Consider the following 25,946-nt stretch of genomic DNA (forward strand, 5'->3'; position numbering starts at 1 on the left):
ATTCTTTTGAAGAATGGAGGTAGGGACAGGATTGCACCCGCACCCCGATCTCACCCCCAATCCCCAAATAGATATTATATATTATAAAGGGAAAATGATGAAATAAATCATTGAACTTTACCTTAAAAGTCAATTAAGCCCTCAAACTTTTTAAAGTTACAATTAGATACATAAACAAGTCAAATTAATTTATTAAGGCCCATTTACTTGTTAATTAGTATCCTGAGGTCACTTAAATTGCTGCCATTGTTCCGGCAATAAAAATCTACAATTGAGATCAAGACCTCGCCGGAAAAGCCGTGGCCACCTCGACGACGGGAGATGGAGACCAAAATGGTCACCTGCTTTGCCGACGGAGATGGCGACCAAAATGGACACAGGGCACCGGGCGGAGGAGGTAGCATGGATCCATGGAGGTGACGAGTTGACATGGCGGATCTAGAACTTTAATTTCCGGTTTTGCGGTTCAAACATAAGCCATGAATGCAAACCTCCAAGACTCTGAGCTACATATCCAAAAGTCGAGCATCCACTCGTAACCAATCTATCACTCATCCCCAGAAGATACATCTCTGCCAACGCCTTCGAGTAGTGCAACGTTTCCTGCCATTTCTGCTGTTTTTCGTGGCTCGGCTGGTGAACTCGGACCACCTCCGATCGCCTGTCAACGTTGGATGCTGCAAATACATGTCTCGAATCCTATCGGCATACTAGGAACTTAAGGATGTCATCAGCACAACTACTTTTGTCTTGTTCTTTTTGCTACTGATGTTTATGTTGGGATCTTTTGGATTGATTATTTGTGGCATATGTTCTCCGATCCTTCAAACAGTATGTTCTTCACGATGTTTCCGTAACAGTGTTTGGAGTTCTGATCATATCCATTGAACTCGCCGGCAACCAGAAAATGCTCCGGAGAAACAAGGAAGTTCCGGGGAACGGTTCGCAGAAGAGCTCCGGGAGAAACAAGGAACTTCACGTATGTTGAGAAGTGATTCGCTGCAATCTGGTAAGTTTTCAATGTCCAAAACTTTTAATTTGCAGAATATTTTGTGTCTATATGTGTGGATGTTTGTATGATGTTGTTGCTATGACTTTTAGTTTTCAGTATTTTTGTTGTGTTTATTGGAATTTTTGGCACTGTGTTTACACAGTGCAGTCATAAAGTATATTTTGCACTGTGTTTAATGTTTATATAAAGTGTTCCTGTGATGATATATTACTTTATTATGCACTATGTTTACACAACTGTACTTTAAACCTGGAGTATTGATGTTGTTATGTGGGGACAGTAATCAATTAATATAATGTAACATGGAGTATTAATATTGTTATGTGGGGACTAGTAATCAATTAATATAATGTTTACTTTTAGCATGTGGCGGAATGTGCTTTTGTAATTGCAGAACCGTAAGGGTGGAAGTCAACAAATTATTTTTTTCCTATTTGGTTCGTTTTCTAAAAAGGAATGAAAATATAAAATATTAATTATTTTAATAATCATAATAATTACAGTACTGAATGTTCAAAATTTATATTTGAATGTTCACAATTTTGTCTACTAAAAACATATAAACTGTGTATTTTGACTCGGATCCACCTTGTAAGGTGGATCCGAGACCATCGCATAATTGTCAGGCATCCAAAGCACAAACATTATAGTTATTACATATTGAATGTTTACAATTTTAAATATTAAATGTTTACAATTTAACATTGAATGTTCACAATTTGAAATGTGAACATTCAGTATATAAATTGTGTATTTTGACCCGAATTCACCTTGCAATGTGGATCCGGATCCATAGTATAACTGTCGGTGGATAAGGCATCCAAAGCACAAACATTATAGTTATTACACATTGCACACACATTTTAGACATTTAATGGGTACTAAATAAACACATAATTATGTTTATGGTGGCAGCAATACTTGATTTAGATATGCTCCAAGGGCCCATATGGGGAAAATGTTTCTGTAGGCAGAGCAGCTTATCATGCCGTTGTTGTTAAATGCTCCCATAATACCCTGTCACATACAAGCTCCATCATAATATACACATCATACTCAACTCCAAGAAATATCAAGAATTATTAAGATAGATGCAGAAAATGCAAATATAAATATAAATAAATATATAATAATAATAATAATAATAATAATAATAATAATAATAATAATAATAATAATAATAATAATAATAATAATAATAATAATAATAATAATAAATCACCTGTTGTGGAAAATCTCCATTTTCCATTTGGGAATTGATTAACAATTGAGCTGCTTGGTGGAGTGGGGTGGGATCTCTCTTGGCCTTATATCAATAAACAAAAGTGGTTAAAAAAAGAAGTGCACAGTGTATATAATTGATTTTTTTTATGCATTAATTAATCTCATACATAAATTTTGTGTCAATCATTTTGATTTTTTGTCCCACAATTATTACACATGCATCTTTGTAACATGTGATCCCTAACTATTATTTTTACCACATTTAATAATGCATAATTTTTAATTTTTTACCACATTTTATCCTTCAATTTTGACCAAACTTCGCCACTTCGGGTAGAAAATAGTTAGAATGCATTATATTTCCATTTTAGCCAATTTGAAAACCTCGACACTTTTGGAGAGAAACATTATGATTGCAAATGGTAAATATGACGCATTATAATTATTTTGGAAATATAATATTTTTCTTCTTGAATTATAATAATATAGTTTATTTCTCTCCTCAATTATAGGCACATCCCTCCCACCCCCCCCCCCCCCCCAACTAGTTATCCTCAAAGTTAATGTTTTTATCTAAATCCATTAGCTATTTACGGTTGGCATCCAAAAATCAAAAACATTATAGATTTTTTTGAATAGAAATATTAGCTAAATCATTCCGTGTCAATGTTCGTATTTAACCCAACATACAAAATAAATAAGATAAGTTATCCTAATTTTCGCTTTCAAATTCTAATTACATGTCCAAAAATGAGAATTGAGAAAAATTATATTGTCTTTTTTGTATGCTGAATTATTGAAGTTAAAAGAATAATGACATTATGAGATTTAACTAATATTTAAAAAAAAAAACAAAAAAAAAACAAAAAAAAAAAAAAAAAAAAACAAACAAACCCTCATTTTTAAAGATTTTGGATGTGTACCATGAATAGTTAATGAGTTTAATTAAAAACAGCCACTTAGAGATAATTGATGGAGAAAAGTGCCATTTGTAGGGGTTTAGTTACAATTAAATAAAGAACCAAATGCAACAAACAATATACCAAATGTGGAAAGAAAATATTGGGAACATGTAAAAATGACCTAATAGTTGTGGGACAAAATATGAAAATAATTTATTTTTACATAAAAATTTGTAATAACTAAAAGATATCATGTCTGCTGTACTATTATAAATAGAAAGAGTGTAAATACAACATTAGTAATTATTTATAAAAATCTTATCTCCCACTTTAATTTACAAATTAAAATTACCTGACCAGCTTCAATAAGAGCCATCATAGCCCATGCAGTGTTCGCAACGTGCCATTTGTTGCCTTCAATATTTGTATATACCTATTCTCCAATAGCATATTTATGTAAAATAATTAAGAAGAAACAAATTAAATAAGACTCTTGTAGGTGGTCTAATGGTACCCGGGTTGGACTTCCATTTGAAAGATTATGAGTTTGAGCCTCAGTGGAGGCGTTATTGGTTCTTTGTGTTTCAGTAGGTTGAGAAAGTATATGAACAGATACTACAATGTAATAGAACCAGTAGCTTTCAAAAAAAAAATAAGACTCTTGTAAAAACTTATAAAAATAATAAAGGAAAAAAAAAAGAGATGTATTAACAATACAAAAGAGAAAAAAAAATCAGAATATAGATCAATAAGTAGGTTGTAGAATCAATTTTATGAAGAGAGATCAAAATATTCATGTAAAATTGCTTCAAAAAGTGCCCAAATCCCTGTCAAAGTTACCTTAATTCTACTAATTAGATCAATGGTTATTTGAGGTGAAATTGTTAATTATTATAATGTGTTGGTTGACTTATTAATATTATAATTGAATTGTATTATACTTAGCTTATACATGCTTAGAACATCACCAATAGCTCAGGTTTTTTTTTTAACCACATAGGAAGGAGAGAGAGAAAACAACAAAAAAAAAAAAACAAAAAAAAAACAAAGAGGGAGAATAAAAAAAGAAAGGCAAAAAAAGAGCATATAGCTGCAATCCAACTATAAGCTTAGCCTTTTAGTTGAAATGGAGCACATGCTTCAATTTGGTATCAGAGCCAGACCAAAAGTCATGGGTTTGAATCTCATCAACTACGGTTTACCGGTCCACGTGTTGCTTGGAACCCACCGCACACGTGGGCATATAGCCATTAACGTGCAATCCAACTATAAGCGGCTGGGCAAGCTTATTTTTAATTTTTTCAATTGTAGAGCCTACAAAAAGTTTACAGGAGAAAAAATTTGTATTCGTGCAATTTTTTATTTTTATTTTTTTCTTTTTTCTATTCTCTCCCCTCCAACTTAGCCATCTTCTATTCCAAATGTATTAAAACTCCACAAAAACCCCTAATGAGGAGGTTGCTATCATTTAAAAAAATAACTATAGTGAGAAAACTTTTTAAATATTCTATTATTGTACCTACTAAATGAAATGAAAAAAAAAAAAACATAATTTCTTTTAAAATTGTTCTTCCTATTTCTTTTGACTATGATGGAACCGGCGAAATATATGGAAGGCACCAAACCCTTTTTAATCATAAAATAGTAATATAAATAAATATTTAAAGGAAAAAAAAAAAAGACATTACCTTATCCTGGCATGAAAGATAGCTTTCTCCCCAACCACCAGAAGGGAGTTGCTTAGAAAGTAGAAAATCGCAAGCTTTCCTAATGCCATGGCAAGTCTCATATGTGTTGCCCCCACCAACCAAACCTCTTATGCCAAACCATGTCCCATAAGTGTAGCACACTGCCCAAGATCCATACCTTCCATTAAAATAAGTTATTAGAAATTTCAATTTTATTTTTATGGAAAAGTGAGTTATAATAATAATAATAATAATAATAATAATAATAATAATAATAATAATAATAATCACTAAGTAATACCTTTTACATGGCATTTGGTTGGAAGGAATGGAAGAATTAGGGGAGGAATTGTAATTCCGTGGGAAAAGAATAGAGAGAGAATAAAATAAAAATTGCAATTCTCTCCAACCAAATAATATAATTGTGCTCCTCTAATATAAGAATTAGACTATATATAATTGTACAATTACAGTCTACCAAATAGTCTATTAAACCTTTTATAAGTATATAACTTATCATTATTTATCTAGAAATTCAAAATTTTATTAGATATATATTTGTATACAATATAATATAATTACATACCATGAGCCATCAGGGAGTTGGGTGGTTTGTATGAAAGTGAGAGCCTTGTTAATGCATGCTTCTATTTCTTTCCTTCGGTAGCCAGGATGCAATTTTGTGAAATATTTTAGACCAATGATTGCTGAAGTGGTGCACTCCACAGACCTGCAGATGTAAGACAATTCTTTTCTTATGAATTAAAATATAATTGTATTTTTTTAATGCCAACCAGACGATTGTATTAATGAATCAACGCAGAAATAGAGTCAGGAGGGATAGAATCCAGTACATAGAATATTCCTGAACAAAAGCTAACGAAGCTAAAGTATGAGCATGTAAATTAATCTGTCTAGAAATATAATTGTATTTAGTTATCATATCAATCAATAATTCTCAAGTATAGGTAGACAATGCTATTTAAGGATTTTCTTTTAACCTATCTATATATTGTCAATTAAATTAACAATCAGACTAAATCATCAATAGTACATTAAAAAAAGAAAGTCCAATGACAATAATACAATTAGTGGTGTCATATGTAGGGTTATACTTGACCAATGTTAAGTCTAGAATTAGATTAGTTCTAAACTAATTAAATCGAGTTTGACCTACTAATTAAGTAACCACTTTTAATATTATTTAATTAATACTATATGGTGAATGATTTGATCTTACGAGTGTTCAACGACGATTTCTCCAAGATTTTCGGATGGATTAAGCATCTGCAATTAGGAGGAACATGCATGCATGAGCTAATTAATTAAGAAATACGTACTAAGTTAACTTAATTGATAAAATTAAATCCATTTATGATTTCGTTGTCTTATGTACTTCTAGCCATTCATAAGATCTCGTGAGTTCATATGTTGTAAAACCTCCACTGTTATTCTGCACGATAAATAAAAAAAATAAAAACAAATATATAATGAGGTATTAATCAATCCGTTAATTTTAGATCAAGAATTAAACTCAATTAATATGATGTATACCTGTAGGGAGAGAATGAAATCGACAGCATCATATAACCTACTAGCTTCTATTGCTTCTCCAACAACATCATCTGCCATTCTTGACAACATTAATGCTGCCTGAAATCAATCCAAGTTAATCACTCTCAATAAATCATTCATATATATACATTATATTTAAGATGAAAGGTATGTAATACTGAATGTAAAAAGAAAAAAATTATTTGCCCCTTATAAAATTTTCCTAATATTTTTCCTATAATAATATGGTTTATATTTATTGGGCGTCATAATTAGCTGACCCCAAACACATGTAAAATTGTAGTATTTTTAAATTAAAAAAAGTAATGTAAATATAATTGTAATTTTTTATAAATTGTGTAAGTCGTTGGACGTGCAGTACCTACTTTCTATTCAAAAAAGAGATTACAAACAAGTTGGTATAAATTACAAAAATTCAAAATTTGACTAAATTTGTAATGGTTGGGATGGTTATATACTCTTCCTTAATTATTATTATTATTATTATTATTATTATTATTATTATTATTATTATTATTATTATTATTATTATTTTTCAAGTTTTGAGGGGAATTTAGAAACTGACATTTAGGGCTTCTGCAGTGCAATCGGAAACAGGCCAGCCATGGTCTAGTGTGGAGAAGGTCCATCCACCTTTAGTTCTATCCCTATACTTCCTGCATTTTGATACCCCTATCTTCCTTAATCTACAAAACAAAATTTGAATAGCCATCATGTTTAGTGATGAGTCCTATAAATTATTTATAAAGAAAAAAAAATGTGTTAGTCAAGAATAGAAGTGAAAGTTGTGGAGCAGAAGAAAAAATGAAAAATGAAACCTGTGAGACATTGATGAAGAAGTGTGCTTTTTTAAGCATTGGGCCATATTCATCACAAAGATTGGTTGCTAGAATTGCTTGAACGGCGAGATCAACATCCCACGTTTGCGATCCGTTATATCCCTGTTTTTATATCATTGTATTTTTTTTTTAATAACAATAAATACACTAATTCAAATTAATAACAAATGTTGTACGTAGTTAAATCTAACACAAAAGATCAAAAGTGTTGCGACCTACCTAGCAGATTGTATTGAGTACTGTCAATATTGATGTCAATAATACCCAGTAAAATTTGCTACATTTGTGTGATTGATAGCACCATAAAAAATTTCATATAATTAAATAACAAATATCTATTAAAATTGCGGATAAAAATTTAGGGGTATATATGAACTTATTGATCTAAACATCAATAGGTAAAGAGATTTTTTTTTTTTTTACTTATATATTTTTAAAACAATTGTGCATTCTATGTGCATATGATCAAAAAATTGTTATTTAAATTGTCTTAGATTCAAATTTGATCCCATACTTTAATAAGGAGTATATAGTTATTTGACAACTAGAGTGACACATATTTTTTTAAAAATAAGATATTGACAGTATTATGATCATAATTAATTAATCACAATTTTAATAAAAAATGAATTTATTTAGAAACACACATAATAATTACCTTCATTTTCATGCCGTCTTCAGCTAGCCAGAGATAATCCTTAATTCTTGAGAAGTGAAGTTTGACTGCAAATGAGTTTGGGTCCTCTATCCAACGACAAATCATGTTTAAGACCTGCATTTTTATTATTTTTTTTTACATAGTGTCATTTTATTTATTTATTTATTTTTGAAATAACATAGTGCCTTTTTAATTGGTAATTAAAGTCCTAAAGAAATTTTCAAAGTACTAAGGACTTTGTGCTCCATTGGTATTAAGTTGTTCTCCTATGTGGGAGGTGGTGGGTTCAAGCCTTGGTGGATGTGATTATGGTGACATTTGATGTAGTAGCTTGTATATGTGGTATCCTTGACATTTGATGTAGTAGCTTGTATATGCCGTTCCCTTATAGTAATAATGCTAATCAGTCGTTTTAAAAAAATCTAATCTATGAACTAAAAATTCTAGAAAAAAAAATAAAATTTCAGAATCAATGAACTAAAGTTCCATAATCTATGAACTAAAATTCCAGAATGAATGAACAACATAATGTTGTTGCGGGGAATCGAACCTGAATTTTTTTTATAAGGAGAGACGCGCGTTTTTAATAAAACGACGTCGTTTTTGCATCCATATGCACCATGCATGGTGCATACGGATGCACAGCATAACTACTCGTCGTCGCCACCATCGTTTTTTTTTTTAATAAAAAAAATTAATAAATAACATTATTTTTAATATTTTTATAAATATTTTTATATTTTAAATAAAATAGTTAAAATGTTTAATTATACAATTCTACTCATTTTCCAGAAAATGAACCAAATACATCGAGACAGTTTTCCAGAATGTAATCAATCACTAAAAAACATTTTTCAGAGAAGTCATTTTCTTACTTTCCAAATGTACCCTTATATTTTTTTTTTATATTTTTCTTCAACATGTTGTTAGATGTGGTTTGGCCGCCAAATATTTTCAAGAATCATTATTGTGTGGACCATATTTTGTATACTGTAAAATAATGTACATTCAGTACAAAAATAATGTACTCTTAGTATATTAAAAATGTACATTATATTTAGGGGATGTACATTATTTGTGTACTGAGTGTACATTATATTATATAATGTATATTCAGTGCACAAATAATGTACATTTAGTATATTAAAAATGTACTTTTTGTTATGGTCCACACAATAATTTGCCTATTTTCATGGATATTGGCTAAATAACAAATGGAAATATTTGGATGCCAGGGAGCTAGATTTGGACCTAAGACCTTTTAAACTAAAAGATAGTAGCTATATTATGAATTTATGATTCTGATAATTCAATTACTAATTCTAAGTTAGTTATAAATTATTATTGAGTTAAAGAAAGGAAAATAGATACAATCTATAATTTAATTTGCAATGTTTAATAAGAAGCAATATAATGGATTACCTTGTTGACAGGCCCAATGCAAACATAGTTAGAGGTTTCATCTTCTTGGTGAATGTGGTCCATTACAAGGGCGAGTGCCTTTTTCCTCAGATTATTGAATGGCCATTTATTTAGAAGAGGCTCAACTACGTTGTGCAGACAATCCCACACAATGTCTTGTATTGCTGGGTGAGGATAGTATAAATCTTCCTGCAAAACATTGCAGATATATACATATGTATATACTATTTGTAACTCTCAATTGCTTTATGTGGTGTGGTTTGGTGGATTGATTCCGTCAAAACGGCCACTCTTTTTAGTAGTCACAGAGTAATTAAGAATAATCTATGATGATCTGATTGGTGAAAAATGATTCATATATATTTTCCGTAATAATAGATCATTTCAATTGCAGAAATTTCAAACTAGAAAAATCAAAGTTTAATGAGAACAATGTACTTTATGTGCGTTTAATTTCACCCTATAGTTGCGCTATACATTTAAGAATACTATAAAGTGAAATGTAATTTGTATATTTGTTATGCAATTGTATGAAAATAAGATTGTTATTTAATAAGTGATTCTTGATATAAAAAATTTAAAATATAAAAATATAAGAAAAAAATCAAATCCAACACCATCATATCAAAGATGAAATTCAAGTAAGTTTATGCTACAAAACAATTAAGGATTTAAACAATAAAACAAACCTTAGCACATTGGTTTCTTGCCAAGTTCCAATCAATTTGGTGGTAATCATGATTGTAAAGCTCCCTCCTCAGTGATAAAATGGTGGAATTAATTGGGCCCACATATCTTTTCCCATATAAATATGACATTGGCAAATATACCATCCGAGAGTGACACCACATGCGACCTGCATCTTCTGTTCTTTAGTATATATATGCATGGATGATGGATTACATATTAATTATTAGAGTATTAGGTAATAATGTGAAAATAGATGAATATTAGGTGAAAATTATAACATTTTTCTGAGTGACTTATAAAGAAAATTAAAATATAATATTTTTGATAAAAAAGTAATACTTTTACATCAAAATATAAAAGTATTACATTGTCATCAAAGTATTACGTTTTTCTTTAAAAGTAACAAACATTTTATTTCTGATTTAGCATTATATTTGCTATTATAAATATTACATTTGTATATTGACATAATCCGACCCGTCTCGTTTCATATAAGGATCTGTGAGACGGTTTCACAAAAGTGTGACCCATCACAAATATATGATATAAAATTTGATGAGACCCAAAGACAACTAACAAGCAAATGATGATCCCATGAAAGTCTCTAGTGGCCCAACAACAAGATTCAAGTCTCTGTGGTTCATGTTCAGTTGAGTCACCATGATTTACATCCTCCCAAATGCTCTGTCGAGCCGGGATGTGGGGGGCCCTTAGGGTTGGGGTTCAACCTTTTGGAAGAAGATTCAAGAGGCTTTTAACATTTTTGTGCAAGCAAATTGGAGTACAACATCTATTTACGGAGAAGAAGATTAATCTGGATAAATAATTCTATTCAATTGCCTTCACATTAAAACTTTTGAAGAGAGCTACTAGCTTAAGGAGTGTGCTTCACCTAGTAGCTAGCTTGATGAATCACCTACTTGCTTCACCTACTTGCTTAGTGATTCACCTACTTATTTCTGCAACATCTTCACTACCTAGTTGCTCACTCACCTCCGTACTTGTCATCAACCAAGTAGTTCAAACAAACACCTCACTTACTCAAAAGGAGACAAAAGCATTAAATGCTTATGACAACGACGACCCATGTGAATTGCATTGAGTGTTTAGGTTATTTCTGAGAAGCATTCAATCTAAGTGAGCTAGTGAGAAGCTAGTTTGCAAGCCGAGAAGGCAACCCCAATATCCTGTTCTTTACATTCATATACATACCCAAAAATCTCAAAAAAAAAATAGAACTACTTATATTACATAGCTAATAAGTTTATTTTTATATCTTATCTCAAGTGCTAGATTCCTAAGTCTAGTTCATAGCCTTGCTTAATCATCCAAGGGTTAAGATCATTGTTTAGTTTAGTGAGGCAATTGTAGAGTTCGGGATCTTAAAATCCAAGAGTCTACAAGGTAAGATCCTTTATAGGACACGAAAGATTCTGAAGTGATTCTTTAGGTGTGCACTTGTTGTGAGAAGCAACCCGCGTACGCGTCAAAATTGTAAATGTCAAATGCAGTACATATATTTAATTAATATTTTGTGAATTTTGATTCCAAATTTAGAGTTTTGCACTAGCCTGAGATAAAAGGGGGAAAAAATGAAAAAGAAAAAGTTTGAGAGGTATATAGAACCTGGATGTATGGGAACAATGTATGGGAGAAGCCATAGTTCTGGTGGAACAGGATTGTTGCCGCTCCATTCATATATGCCAAGTACCTAACAATTGCATTGTTGCTCATTATATATTTAAATAATAAAGAATATATATTCCATAATTCTCCATAACATATAAAAATAACTATTTAATAGTAAATAAATGATTAAATAATACAATTATTAACTTTATTTAATTACATTACTTATTGATACCGTGTATATGCATATCGGTGACGAAGTGATTCTTTTATTGGTGCAAAATACAATAAATTTTCATTCAAGTTTGCTAATTTGAAAATATATTAATCACACATCCCATCTCCTTTTATGTAAGATTTTTTTTTTTTTTTTTTTTTTTTTTGGTTATACCACGAGGTGTCGGAGGCACCTTTAATCCAGCAATTGTATCGTGAACCATGGTTCAAAAACGGCGTCGTTTCTTTAAGTAAAGAAATGGCTACCGTTACAGCTTAACGGACCCCGTATTTTTGGTGTGTTAATTACAAAATGAAACTACAGTGTATCTCAAATGAAACTACCTCACATATTGTTTTTATATTATCAAGTGAAACTGTAATTGAATTGAAATGAAACTATAGTTGTGTTGAAATGAAACTGCAGTGTATATAAAATGAAATTAAATAACAGTTTCACATATTTGAGTATATATATTGTCCAGTGAAATTGTAGTTATATTGAAATGATATTGTAGTTGTGTTGTAATGAAACTATAGTGTATATAAAATGAAATTGAATAACAGTTTCACATATTTGATGTATAATGTCAAATGAAACTGTAGTTATATCTAAATGAAACTGTAGTTGTGTTGAAATGAAACTGCAGTGTATATAAAATGAAACAGAATATGTTAAACAAACAGAGTTACTTTTTACGGAACAGCACAAAACGGGTGCCGTTTCTTTTCATTAAAAGAAACGGCACCGTTTTGATGCCTGGACTACAATACATTGTGGACTGCGGTCCACAGTAAAATTTGCCCCTTTAATCTCGTACCAAACTCTGAATCCTTGTTCACACCAGGCCAGCCCAATTAAGGGACAAAATAATACTGGCCAAATTGATTTTACCATACAAAAGGAGATTCAAACTCGTGACATTTTAAGGGACGAAAATGTATGGCCACTCACGTTAACCAGACTAGTTAGTTTTGTGTAAGATTTGATTAAAGTTATTCATAATTTATTTTTGTAATACTGGTTAACGATTAGTGCATAAACTTTATATATTTTAAAACTATATTAAAATATTATCAAATACAAAAAGTTAGTTTTAAAACTAAAAAATGTATTAAAAACGAATAAAGAATATACTTAGTTTGAATATTAACTAGTAAATAGAACATGTAAAAAAAGATTAAAAGGATATAAGATACAAAACAAATGATACTCTTTTATTCAAAATTAAAATCAACTTATTTTATGAAAGATGAAGTCTCAAAAACATTATTCCAAGTTTGGTTGAGTTGGTTTTAGGAAAAAAAAAAAAGAGTCAGCAACACAACACATTAATGACACTTTTGATTTTTCGATTGGGACACCACAAAACTAACCCTATGTCCCTATGTCAGGTAGTGAGAAGTTAAGTAGACTTTGTTCATCAACAGTTACTATGGAGAAATTAAAATCGATATCAAATTAATTACTAAAAATCACACTTTTGGTTTCTAAATTATTTTCCTTTTTGAAAATTCAGTCCCTTATTTGTCAATTTAAAGAAATGCAGTCTCTGAATTGTTCACCATATTGTACATTCAATCATCTAGCATTGTATAATGGACAACTAAAGGGCTGGATTTGCTCAAATTGAGAAATATGTACTAAATTTTTAAAAATGGAACAATTCAAGGATCCAAAGTGCGATTGCCCTAATTAATTATTTGTATAAAAATCTTTATTTTTCTACCAGTTGTTCAGATCTTTAGAGTTGTATGATGTTAAAGATCGAAAAAAAAAAATGAGTTAAACTTGGTTTTATAAAGTAAAGTCAAATTAAAGAAATGTTTACGTATCAATGATAGAGATGAAAGTTAAAAGAAGAGCTACCGAGAACCATAACTTTCCCCATGAGGGAATAAAAGTAACACCACCATGATCAAGTATCCATTTTCTTGCTTTCTTCATGGCACCATTTCCACCATCCATTTCTTCTCCAAGAATTCTCAAGCTCACATAATTGAGGGCAGTACAGAACATGGTGCTGTGTCCTTCTATATGTAATCCCCACCCTCCATCTACATTCTGCATGCATGTATTTATGAAATTTTACTGAATTAATTATACCCCAAAATCAATATACTTATTTCCTAATCAATTATTGGTAATTTTACCCCAAAAAATGTATACTTTTTTTTTTAATAAAAGAAAAATACTGAGATATTAATTAATTTTATTATTTACCTGATGATTATAAATGTAGCGGAGGATCTCCTTTTGGTGCTCTTCTTGTAAAATTGCATTTATTGTCCCCATCACGGATAAGCCTATAATCTACAAATTAAATATTAAGAATATGATCTTTTTTTGTGCACCTCTTACGTACTATGTATAATTTTTTTTTTTTTAATTTTTTTAAAATTGTGTTTATATATTTTTATCACTTAAGTATAGTGGCATTTTTACTTTTTTGATTTGTCCTCTATTTTGATTTATTTCAATTTTATTTTAGTTCTTAACCTTAAAAAAATGTTTTTTTTTTTAATGTTCAAAATAAACAAAATGACCTCAAATGTAGTAGGATGAAGTTGTATAAATAATTACATTTTACAAATAAAGAATATTTTGAACATTTTGAGTTAAAAGTTATTTTTATTTTTTATTTTTAAAAATGATAACTAAAAAGAGAACAAATTAAAATTGAAAACTAAAATCAAAATAGAAATGCTTTTATAGCCAAAGAATGAATGAACTCATTTTTATTATTCAATCACATATATATATATATATATATATATATATATATATATATATATATATATATATATATATATATATATATATATATATATATATAGGTGGAAATCTCGGCTCCATGCATGGTTGTGGATGCATGTGGGATGAGTAAGTGTATTACTTACTTGTGAATTATGTAAACATTATTACTAATTAAAAATTAAAAAGTTTTTCATAATTCAACTAATAAGTGTACGCATGCATAATTGAAGAATATAATTTATCTTCTCCCAGAATATAATTTATCTAAAATTATGACACGTAGACATAAATTTCTGTAAAATTAGGAATTGTGGATAGATCGAATATTAATGTGGATCCATATAACATGTGTTTTTTTTTTTAAGCTATAAAATTACAAATTTATTAAAGAGAGGTGAGTAGGAAGCTAATAAGGGGTATTACCAAACAATGCAAAAGAAATAAAGGACCACCATAGTCATTAGGCCAATAGCCATCATCAGCTTGGATGATAGAGTAAAACCTCAACCCTCTCCTCAATGTCCTCACCACTGCTTCCTCACTTATTTCTTCCTCACTTCCAACTTTCACTTGTTGCAATCCCATTTCTTGTGCCTTCTCCTTCTCAAACTATATGTATATGGAAAAAGTCCCAAAAAAAAAAAAAAAAAAAAAAAAAAAAAAAAAAAAAAAAAAGAACAATAACATTATATATATATATATATATATATATATATATATATATATATATATATATATATATATATATATATATATATATATATATATATATATATATATATATATAACATGTTACCTGCATTCTCATTAGGAGATCGGAACTATGTTTAATCTCGAAACGATTTTTGTGAAAGTTTGCACGAAGTTTTTCGACTTGTTCTCGTTCTTCTAGTGTTCCGAGGTTTGGATCGAACTCCCAATACACGCGACCAATGTGATTGTTTTCACTTCTAAGCCACGGATCATCTTTTCCCTCGGACAATTTAAGCTTCCACATTTTCTTTTGTTTTAAAAACTTTCTCCTTCAGTAGTTTTCTTGACGTATTATAAAAAATATGTACACCAATATTTAATACATTATGGTACAAAATAATTTAAAGTAAAAAAAAAAAAAAAAAAATTAAAGACAATATATAATAAGAGGATTCAGTTAATTAGCAAGGCATATATAGATCTGAATAATTCTTCAAACTCCATTTATCGCTATTATGTTGCATTAATCATGCTTCAAGCCATAGTTGGTATATGTGGTGCACTATACATATTTTGGTAACCGGCTTGATTGGCGTGAGTAACTGTGCACTCTCATCTTTTAAGTTTTAAGAGAGGTTGGGAGTTCGAACTTGGAAACTCATCTCATATGGAAAAACCAATATGGACATATATACACATATGTTGGAAAAAAAATAGCTTAAAATGACATTATAATTGACTATTTTGTGGTACAATTATTAGTGTGGTCCACTTTCTATTTGAGTCGGGTCAAAGTGAATTCGGGTTCTCCGTAGTTAAAAGCTACTTGCCTGGGGTCCATTGTAGTTAACATATTTTGTGTTTGTAGTTAACAATTTTATGTGTCTGTAATTATCATGTTATGTATTTGCATGTTTTACCATGTTATATGCCTTCAATTTGTTACATGTACAAAAGATTCAGTAACTACAAATACAAAATATGTTAATTACAAGTACAAAAATATTACTTTTCGACCATAGTCTACAATACAAAATAGACCGTACCCTGTTCCATGGCATAATTTGCCAATTTTGTTGGAATCTAATTGCCTAAAGATGGCCAACGTCTTATATTGCAAAAAAGAATGAAAATTTACCTCGTGTTGCTGTAAACTATTGTGCAGCCAAGCAATTCTTCCGTTTAATTTCCTGCAAATATTTATTTAAACAAATTCATAGATGGTGAATCACAGAAATTTATATATATTCATTGGAATATAATTTTACGCACTTTTTTTTTCAATGTACATGTAGATTTAGCAGCAATTTTTTTTTTTAATTTTTAAAGTCGAATATTTAGTCATGTATGCAACAATGAAATTAATAAAGAAAATTAAATAGAAAAACAATGGTGATATAATCTCAACTTCATTTTCTCTCTTAACAAGGATTTAAAAAAAAAAAAAAAAAAAAAAAAAAAAGGTAAAGTAGTTTCCAATCTATCGTTATATCGTGGACCATGTCCATCGTGCACTGTGGACCCTAGTCCTATACAACGTCGTTTTGAACTTTAATTTTAACGGAGACCGTTTGTTGTTCAGTTTGCATTACATAAGTTTATTATGCAATTATGTGCCTATATGACATAAATTATTTATATAAATCAGATCTGAGAATAAGTAAAATAGAAAACATGTGTATGTATATCTTGTTATGCGTTTCTGTACATTGAGCGTAAAGATTCTGTGCATAAAATAAATTAAAATTTTATGTTGAAACATGAGAAATGGAAAATTACAGAATCTGTTAAAACTTAAACTTTAAACGATGTCGTCGCTTTGATCTAGGATCCACAATGCTATATAGACTCTGGTCCATGATATATATTGCCCCACTATCAAGTTAGAGTTTCTCTCTTAACAAGGATTTACTTTGTACATATGTAAATATGACTCAAAAGAATTGAATTAAGTATGAATGGCATGGGCTAAGTTTCAAGATCTATCCTTACGATCAAGGACCTTAATCCAAACTAGAATATTTAATAGTCACAAATATTATACCTTCAATTAAAATATTGAAATTCATCACTACAAAATATATAAAAACTAAACTAACAATCTATGCTTGGACATCGTCCTAAATAGGACATATGGACTCCTAATCGGCCTTAGGGTTAAGAAATGGCAAATTTGACTGTGGACCGCCCCACAATGAATTGTGTCCCATGGTTCAAAATGATGTTGTTTCTTTTAATGAAAAGAAACATCACTCGTTTTGTACCGTTCCATATAAAGTAGTCCTGTTTGTATAACATATTTAGTTTCATTTTATATACATTGCAGTTTCATTTCAACACAACTATAGTTTCATTTCGATATAACTATAGTTTCATTCGACATAAATATGTGAAACTGTTATTCAGTTTCATTTTATATACACCAATGTTGCAAAAAACGTTAGGCGCCCCCTAGGCGCCAAGGGGGCCTAGCGCCTAGGCGCAGATTTTTTATTTTTTATTTTAATTATTTTTTATTTTTTTAATTAAAAATAAAATTAAAAATTTAAAAATTTCAAAATTTAGTAATAAAACATAAGGTTTCCATAGTTATTTCTTAGAAACTATATACGAAAGTGGTTGTAAAATTGTGCAAAAGATTGTTTAAAACATCTAAATACATTAAAAAAAAAAAAAAAAAAAAAAAACACTAAAATTAAGAGCAAAAGAAGCATTTTTTGGAAAAACTGTCCAAATCGGACAACCGAGTCAAAAGTTATACTTTCCGAAACTTTTCCCACATTTTCAACAAAAATAAAAAAAATAAAAAAAAATAAAATCGCCGAACCGGCCGGTTAGGCGGTCTAGGCGGCCGCCGAGGCCATTCCTCGCGGCGGCGGCCTCCCACTGCCTAGGCGCAATTTTTGCAACACTGATATACACTATAATTTCATTACAACACAACTACAATATCAGATCATTTCGATATAACTACAGTTTCATTGGACAATATACACTCAAATATGTGAAACTGTTATTTTCAGGAGTATAGGATTAGTGACACATGGCACTATCCTAGTGGCACATGGCACCAACCTTTCCGTTATCAGTTAGACAGCTAGCAGCTCATTAGCATATTCAGTTTCATTTTATATACACTGTAGTTTATTTCAACACAACTATAGTTTCATTTCAATTCAATTACAGTTTTATTTGATAATATAAAAACAATATGTGAGACAGCTTCATTTTAGATACACTGTAGTTTCATTTTGTAATTAACACACAAAAAATATGGGCTCCATTAAGCTGTAACGTCAACCGTTTCTTTACTTAAAGAAAATGCGTCGTTTTTTTGACCATGGTCCACAAATTTCTATCTTAATTTTTTTTTTTGGTCAGACCACGAGGTCTCCTGAGCAGGCCCTTACTGTAGGAGGCACCTTTAAGTCTGTACCATACTCAGACTAATCTCGATTTGTACCGGACCGGCCCAATTAAGGGGCAAAGTGTTGGGCAGATTGGTAATTCGAAACAATAGGAAATGAGAAAAATATTAGATAGATCATAGCTTTATAATTATTAGGGAGAGGGGGATGGATGAAGGGATAGAAACTACGTACCATATCAATAGTATGTAGCTGACAGTATGAGCACGTTCATTGAAACAAACTTGAAAGCTTGATAATTTAATTTCCTTGAAAGCTTTTGCCAAAGTTTTGCCTTTATATATACTTCTTAGGAAACTATTTTTATAATAATAAAAAAAATAAGGGGCAAGTGCAGAATGCTAACAAGTTGCAATTGTAGTTCTAACTTGGCTTTCATTACAACTAATGAAACATTATTGCTTATGTTTCATTGGATGCTGGTGTACGCAATTATGCTGGTGCAATATGTCATTTTTTTTTTTTATATAGTATTATTGACCAATCATTATTGTGTGGACCATGATTCACACAAGTTGTATGTACCATATTTTGTGTACTGCAAAATAATGTACATTTAGTACAAAAATAATATACATTTAATACAAAAATTATGTACATTGCATTCAGAGAATGTACATTATTTGTGTAGTGAGGGTACATTATACTGTATAATGTACATTCAATACAAAAATAATGTACATTTAGTATATTAAAAATGTACTTTTTGTTATGGTCCATGCAACAATGTGTGGACCATGGTCCACACAATATTTTGCCATTATTGACCCTATTACATGTAGTATCTGTTCAAATATACTTTCTCAACCTACTGAAGTCTAACGAGTCAATATCACTTCCACTGAGGCTCAAATCTTCCCATTTAGAGGAGTCACTTCATACTGCTTAGCATGCATGTTTCATTTATTGTGATGAGATAAGCAACTACTACCTTGTTTGGTTGGAAATTTTGCAGTATACATTTTTAAAAACAAATAAGAAGTGCCTATCTATGATCTATCTAATATTTTTCTCATTATATATATATATATATATATATATATATATATATATATATATATATATATATATATATGGGAGTTCACGTGCGGCAACGTTGTTAGATGCGGCGGTGCGATCAATTGCAGGTCATTAGATTAAATAAATTTAATGAATCACATTCATCAAGGCTTCTCCAATATTTTCGCGCACGTTCTCACACTACGCGAACTGCAAGGCTAAAGTTGTCATTGGGTACCAGGATAGGGCAAATCATTGTGTTGTGTGTTTTATGTTCGTTATTGGTGCATTATTATCCTTACTCTGGTGTATTTGTGGATTCGTGTTGGTGCCAAGTTTAGGTGCGGTCGCGCCTTCCCGTCGCACTAATAGTTATACAAATATACACCATCCATGTTAGAAAATGCACACCAAAAAAACATGCACAAATTAGGTACGCATCACCAGAACGCACCATTAGGTATGAATAAGAGCACCACACAGTGTTCGAAAATACACCATTGGGGGTGGTGAGTTATATGATGTATTTTTTGGGTGTGTTGTGTGTTTTTTTGGTGTATTTGTGCATTTTTCTAACACTATTGGTGCCTTTTGTTAACACTGTTGGTGTATTCTGTCAAGCGACCGCTATAAATGGCCACTATAATTACCATAACACCCCCCACTTACCAGAACGCGCTCAAATTTTCAAAATCTTCAGTAATTAGTCACTGCCGTTAGATTGAGAAGCTTTGACGATAGAGATAAGGCCGCATCGCCGCACCTAACAACATTGCCGCATATGAGCCTTATTATATATATATATATATATATATATATATATATATATATATATATATATATATATATATATATATATATATATACCATGAGAACGATCACCGATGCGTCCAATCCACTAACTCATAATCCAATGTACAAAGGTAGAGAAAAAAAACAATCTCACCCAAGTGCATCACACAAGGTCAGTACCCAGTCTACAAATGTTTAGTGGATTGTTGAAGTCGGAGAGCCACGCATGCAAAAGTCCAATGAAATCCCTTCAATTGGAGAGCTAACTCTGATGCAGTCCGCTTCAATGACGCAGTCCCACGTTGTTCCCACAACTGAGTGATCTTCGCGTCCTATCGTGTAAGCAACGTTGATACTTCTCAAGTTCTTCTTCATAATCACCAAGAACTTATTGTCTTGAGAAGAGGCATGACAACCAAAGATGTGTATTCTGTTTAGTGTAGAGTGTTGCGGCTTCAATCAATGCAACCCTAACTTCTGAGCGAATAAGAATATATATACTTCTTTGATTTGGACACTCTCCAAATATATCTTTGATTGTAGATGGTAGGACTTTTTGTGAAGAAAGAAATCTTAAGATTCGGTCCATACCTCTCAAGTTGATTCGCTGATATTCTTTCCAAAACTGTCATCTCATAACCGCATTCCAGCTTTTAGAAAACTTTCCTTTATCAGATCTTCGGTGGCTTGATCTAGCAGTGCATCTGTTGATTGTATTGATCAGTCAGTCTTCTACAAGGACAAACAGACACCAAACTAAACCCTATCTTAATTTGCCATAATAATATTGCCAATTTTATGTGGGGTTTTTCTTAAAGAAATAAAACACTAACAAACTCCCCCTTTGGCTATTATTTGGTAAAACAACTCAACTAAAGATAGAGAAGAGCATATTAAAAAGGCCAGTATTGGCAACAGTTATAAAGAAATATTGTTTGATTACAACCCATAAAAACATCAGCACACAACCCGTGCTGGATAAAAGCATAGATCAGACCATTTCTTCACAAAAAAAAAAAAAAAAAAAAAAAAAAAAAAAAAAAAAAAAACGCCCAGACAGGGCCAGAAGGTACTTCAACCACAACCATCATCATAAGCACAAATATACTCCCCCTGAGTATAGTACTCCCCCTTTTTGCAAATGATAGACAAAGGACACGTTAAGCATTAGATGGACCTCCACTGTCAGACTTCACAGCGTCACCAGCAGCAGACTCCGACAAGCTCATTCGGAGTAGAACAGTTGCAAGCTCAGTGTGCGCCACATTGAGCTGATTCGAGATAATATTACTCACTGTCTCCAGCTCAGACACACGAGCCTTCAATCGCAAGGACAACTGCAAATCTCCAGCATAGGGGGTATCTTCAACAGTAGTATCAGCCTCAGAAATATGCGGAGCATCAACAAGCGTAACATCCTTGATGTGTTTGCCAGTCAAAAGACGTGGATCCAGAGTGTAGAGTAGAGAATGAGCAATGATCTCACTTGGCATCAGAATCAAACCCTAGGAAGTTAGCACACCAAAGATAAGATTGGGATAAGGACGCTTTACCTTTGTCACTGTCTTCAGCAACCCAACCTCACTCAGAAGGGGCAATACATCACAAACTGAATTCAGCTGATTCTCATCAACTGATCTTTGGACAATCAGTTATCTCTTCACCATCGTAGACCACTTGTCTTTGGCAGCATCAGAAACAAACTGTGGCTTGTAGACAGAAGTATCAGGACTCTCTGGGATGACAATAGGAGCATTCTACACATCAGGAGTAACACTCCTTCCTCTTGGCTTTGAAGCAACTTTCATTTTTCTGCTTGTTGTTGATGGAACAACCGTAGGAGCTTTACTTTTAACAAAAGACCTCAGGGTCTTAAAAACTTGTCTGACTGGTGGATCACTTTCAGCTTTCTCTGTATTAGTCGTTCTTCTTCTCTTCTCTGGCTGGGTAGACTCTGTGGGCTCATCACCAGCATCCACAACAACTTTCTCTGGAACTCCTTTCCTTTTGGACTTTCGCCTTTCTCTGACAGGTGAGCTCTTTGTAGGGCTCGGAGATACAGAATTGTTGGTTTCAGACCCATGGACAGTTGATTGTAGCAAAAATAAGATGTGAGCTTGGGTGTGTAATGTCGTCCTCAGGGGATTGGGGGATATGGCACGCAATATGCAATTGCAATAAACTAGGCACTAGCATAAGGAAATCAACAAGAAGCTAAGCAAACTACAAGTTTAAGGAAATGATAAGACTAACACATATACACAAAGATAAACACAAAATAAAGAAATAGGACTCAAGCTAGGGAGCATTATCATCTAGATGCTTTAACAACCTAAGGGATTAGGGAGAACAAGTAACCAAGGAATCAAGCGGGAAAGCACGTAGGTATCCTAGTCTATGAACCATTCTCGTGATTAATAAATAAGGATTAGGACAAGGAAATGCCCCACTTTCGTGGTGAATCAATTCTAAGTCCATCAAGCACACAAAGCATCTAAAGCCCCCAATTTCCCCTATTTTCGTTAGAAGAAATCGGGTCTATGCAAGGGGTGGCTTGGATTCATCACCCAACTCTCGTTGAGGCAAGGAATCCTCCAAAAACAAGCTAATGAATGTGTACATCAAACATTAACAAGATATAAACACAACACCTTCATAAACACATGAACCCTAGGTTGGAGTTCTTCCCCTTTTTTGCAATAATCACAAATCAAGCATCAAGATAGAAAATACAACCCTAACTCAACTCCATAAACTAACTACTCATGATTCGATAGCATAAAGAACACAAAAACATAAATGTAAAGCATAAACATTGCAAGATAAAGAGATAAAAGGGAGAAGAAAACTTCACTAAGAAATGGATGGTAAATCTTGGAATCCAAGTGTTGAATCCTTGATTACAAGCTTGAAAAATGTTAAGAAACCTAATCTAACACTACAATATGAAAGGAAGTGAAAGAGAGAAGCTAGGGCTCAACCATGGGTCAAAACCGAGTTGAAATGACCCAAAAACGCGCCTAAATAGAGCAGAGCACAGTGGGACGCCCTCAGGGATGGGCGTACGCCAGGCAGTACCATTTTGGGTGCAATTCCAGTGAACACTGGAATGGTCGTACTGGCATGCGTACGGGCGTATGGCAGGGCGTACGCCACCTGCTTCTTTTTTCAGATCTTGGATGGGCTGATGGATGGGCGTACGGGAGGCAGTACGGTACTCCTGAAATTCTTAAATGCATTCCAAACTCTTTGATTGATCTATTGGTCCAAGAATTGTTAGGATCTTTCCAAAAATCATTGAATTTCTCAATTGTTGTGAATGATTGCACCTTGAAATAAAACCAACATAACTTAGTCACAATTCACACAACTTTTTAAGCAATTCACAAATAAAATGGGTTCAAGAAGGGGTAAAAATATAGACACAAATGCACTTATCAACAGTAGAGGATGCTAGAAACTTGGTGACTTCTCTGATTTTGAAGGATGTGGAATCTGGGTGTGCTGTCTCTGCCACTGATAGAGACTCAGTTGGGTCAGAGGATGGAGCCTTTGAACCATAGACTTCAGCCAAAATTCTTTCATCATCACTGTCTGTTGGAATAGGAGGATCATGCCTTGGTTGTATCATTGTGTAGGGCTCAGGTACTGAAGCAGAGGGTAATCCTGCAAAGTGACTAATATGGTCTAGGCTCTCAGCCAGACTAGAAGATGTGTACACAGGAACACCATCAATAGACTCATAAGGACAAGGGCTTTCTGACTGTTCAGAGAGAGGAACAGCCGACTCCTTATGTGGATTTATCAGACCCTTCTCTCCAGAGGAGTTATCAGACATAATGGATTTAGGATCAACAGGAACAGCAAGACGATCAACATCAGAGGTTAAAACAACTAGATTTGACTCATTAATATCATCAGACTTTGGCATGATGTTCTCAGATTCAGTCACAACATCAGGTTTTACAGATGCAGTTATTTCAACAGAAGACAACAGAGGTGGATTATCAGATGCATTAGACTCAGCAGGCAATGAGAGCTTTAGAGATTCCGGATTTATACTAGACTTCTCAGTGGGTAGAGCAGACTCAACATCAACAGATAAAGACTCAAAAGGTTTATCAGGGGAAATTTCAATAAGAGTGTCAGATGTGTTTGACCTTTTTTGTAGAGACTCTCTCTGTCGCTGAGCCTCCTCCTGGGCTGCTTGAAGATACATGGGATGTGCCTCTGCCCGTCGGCGAGAAATTTCTTCCCAGTCCAAAGCCCTTTGTGGATTCTTCGTCTCCGTCTCCGTCCATGGAGACGAAGAAACCGGCCGGAGACGGTTTCTTCGTCTCCGAAATTCTGTTCTTTTTTTTTTAAATAATTAAATAATAATTATTTTTTTTTGAAATACATAATTCTTTGTTAAAATTTATTTTTTTAAAAAAACAATTTAATTTGGGATGACCCGTTGTAAATCTACATATTGAAGGAATTGCATGAATTTAGTTAGTTTAGGGACTTAATTATAGATTTTTTAAGTTCAGTAACCTAATTGCATTATTGTGCTGTTCGATGACCTATTTGACCCTTATTCATTTAAATTCGTTGACAACTTCATAGGATAGCTGTCCATATCGAAACTCAATGCTTACAAAGTTAATTAGTTGCAGACTCAATATAATAGGTAGTGCTTCTTTGATGAATTATTCTCTTGGTAGGATGATTCAATTAATGAGTAGGACAAATAAGCTGCCAGCCTGCCAACAATTAATCTTTATCCGTACATATCACTCTCTGGGGTTTTTTTTTTTTTTTTTTTGTTTTGAGTGATATTGACTCGGAAATTTTTTTTTTTTTTTTGTTTGAGTGATATTGACTCGAAAAATACTTGGTGTACTCCCATTTTATACTCCCAAATTGTACTCCTTTTCATATGCTTTTGATGTAGACACTTTTCTGTGAACCCCACATGATGAAAATAACCTATCCTGATTTGCCACCTCAGGGAGTTGAATTTTGGGAGTATATGTAGTAGAACTCTATTGACTCTATTAGAATGTAGTATATGTTCATACCTACTTTCTCAACCTACTGAAGCACAAAGAGTCAACACCACCTCTACTAAAGGTCGAACCTACAACCTCCCATAGTCAACACCACCTCTACTAAAGCTCGAACCTACAACCTCCCATATGGGAGTGCAACCTTGGTGTCATTCGACCTTGTTCATCCCTCAGTCGGATTATTTAATCTTTATAAAATCTTAATGCATTTTGAAGTAAGTTAATTATTTAAAAATAAATAAATTGGGGCCAAATGTGTTTTTTAATCTATTATTAATACATTTATTAATGTATTTGTTTCCCTTTTAAAAAAAATTATAAATGCATTTAAGTGTAAGAATTGCAATTTTATACATTGTCTGTATAATCC

The 25,946-nt window shown here is 32.2% G+C and overlaps 1 pseudogene; it reads right to left on the reverse strand.

Annotated features, from left to right (window-relative positions):
• Positions 1-1,802: 1,802 nt before the first annotated feature.
• The window catches only part of LOC109146847, a 30,219-nt pseudogene continuing 6,075 nt past the window's right edge, over positions 1,803-25,946 (reverse strand).

Source organism: Ipomoea nil, unplaced genomic scaffold (genome assembly GCF_001879475.1).
Source record: "Ipomoea nil cultivar Tokyo-kokei standard unplaced genomic scaffold, Asagao_1.1 scaffold0256, whole genome shotgun sequence".
NCBI classification, from domain to species: domain Eukaryota; kingdom Viridiplantae; phylum Streptophyta; class Magnoliopsida; order Solanales; family Convolvulaceae; genus Ipomoea; species Ipomoea nil.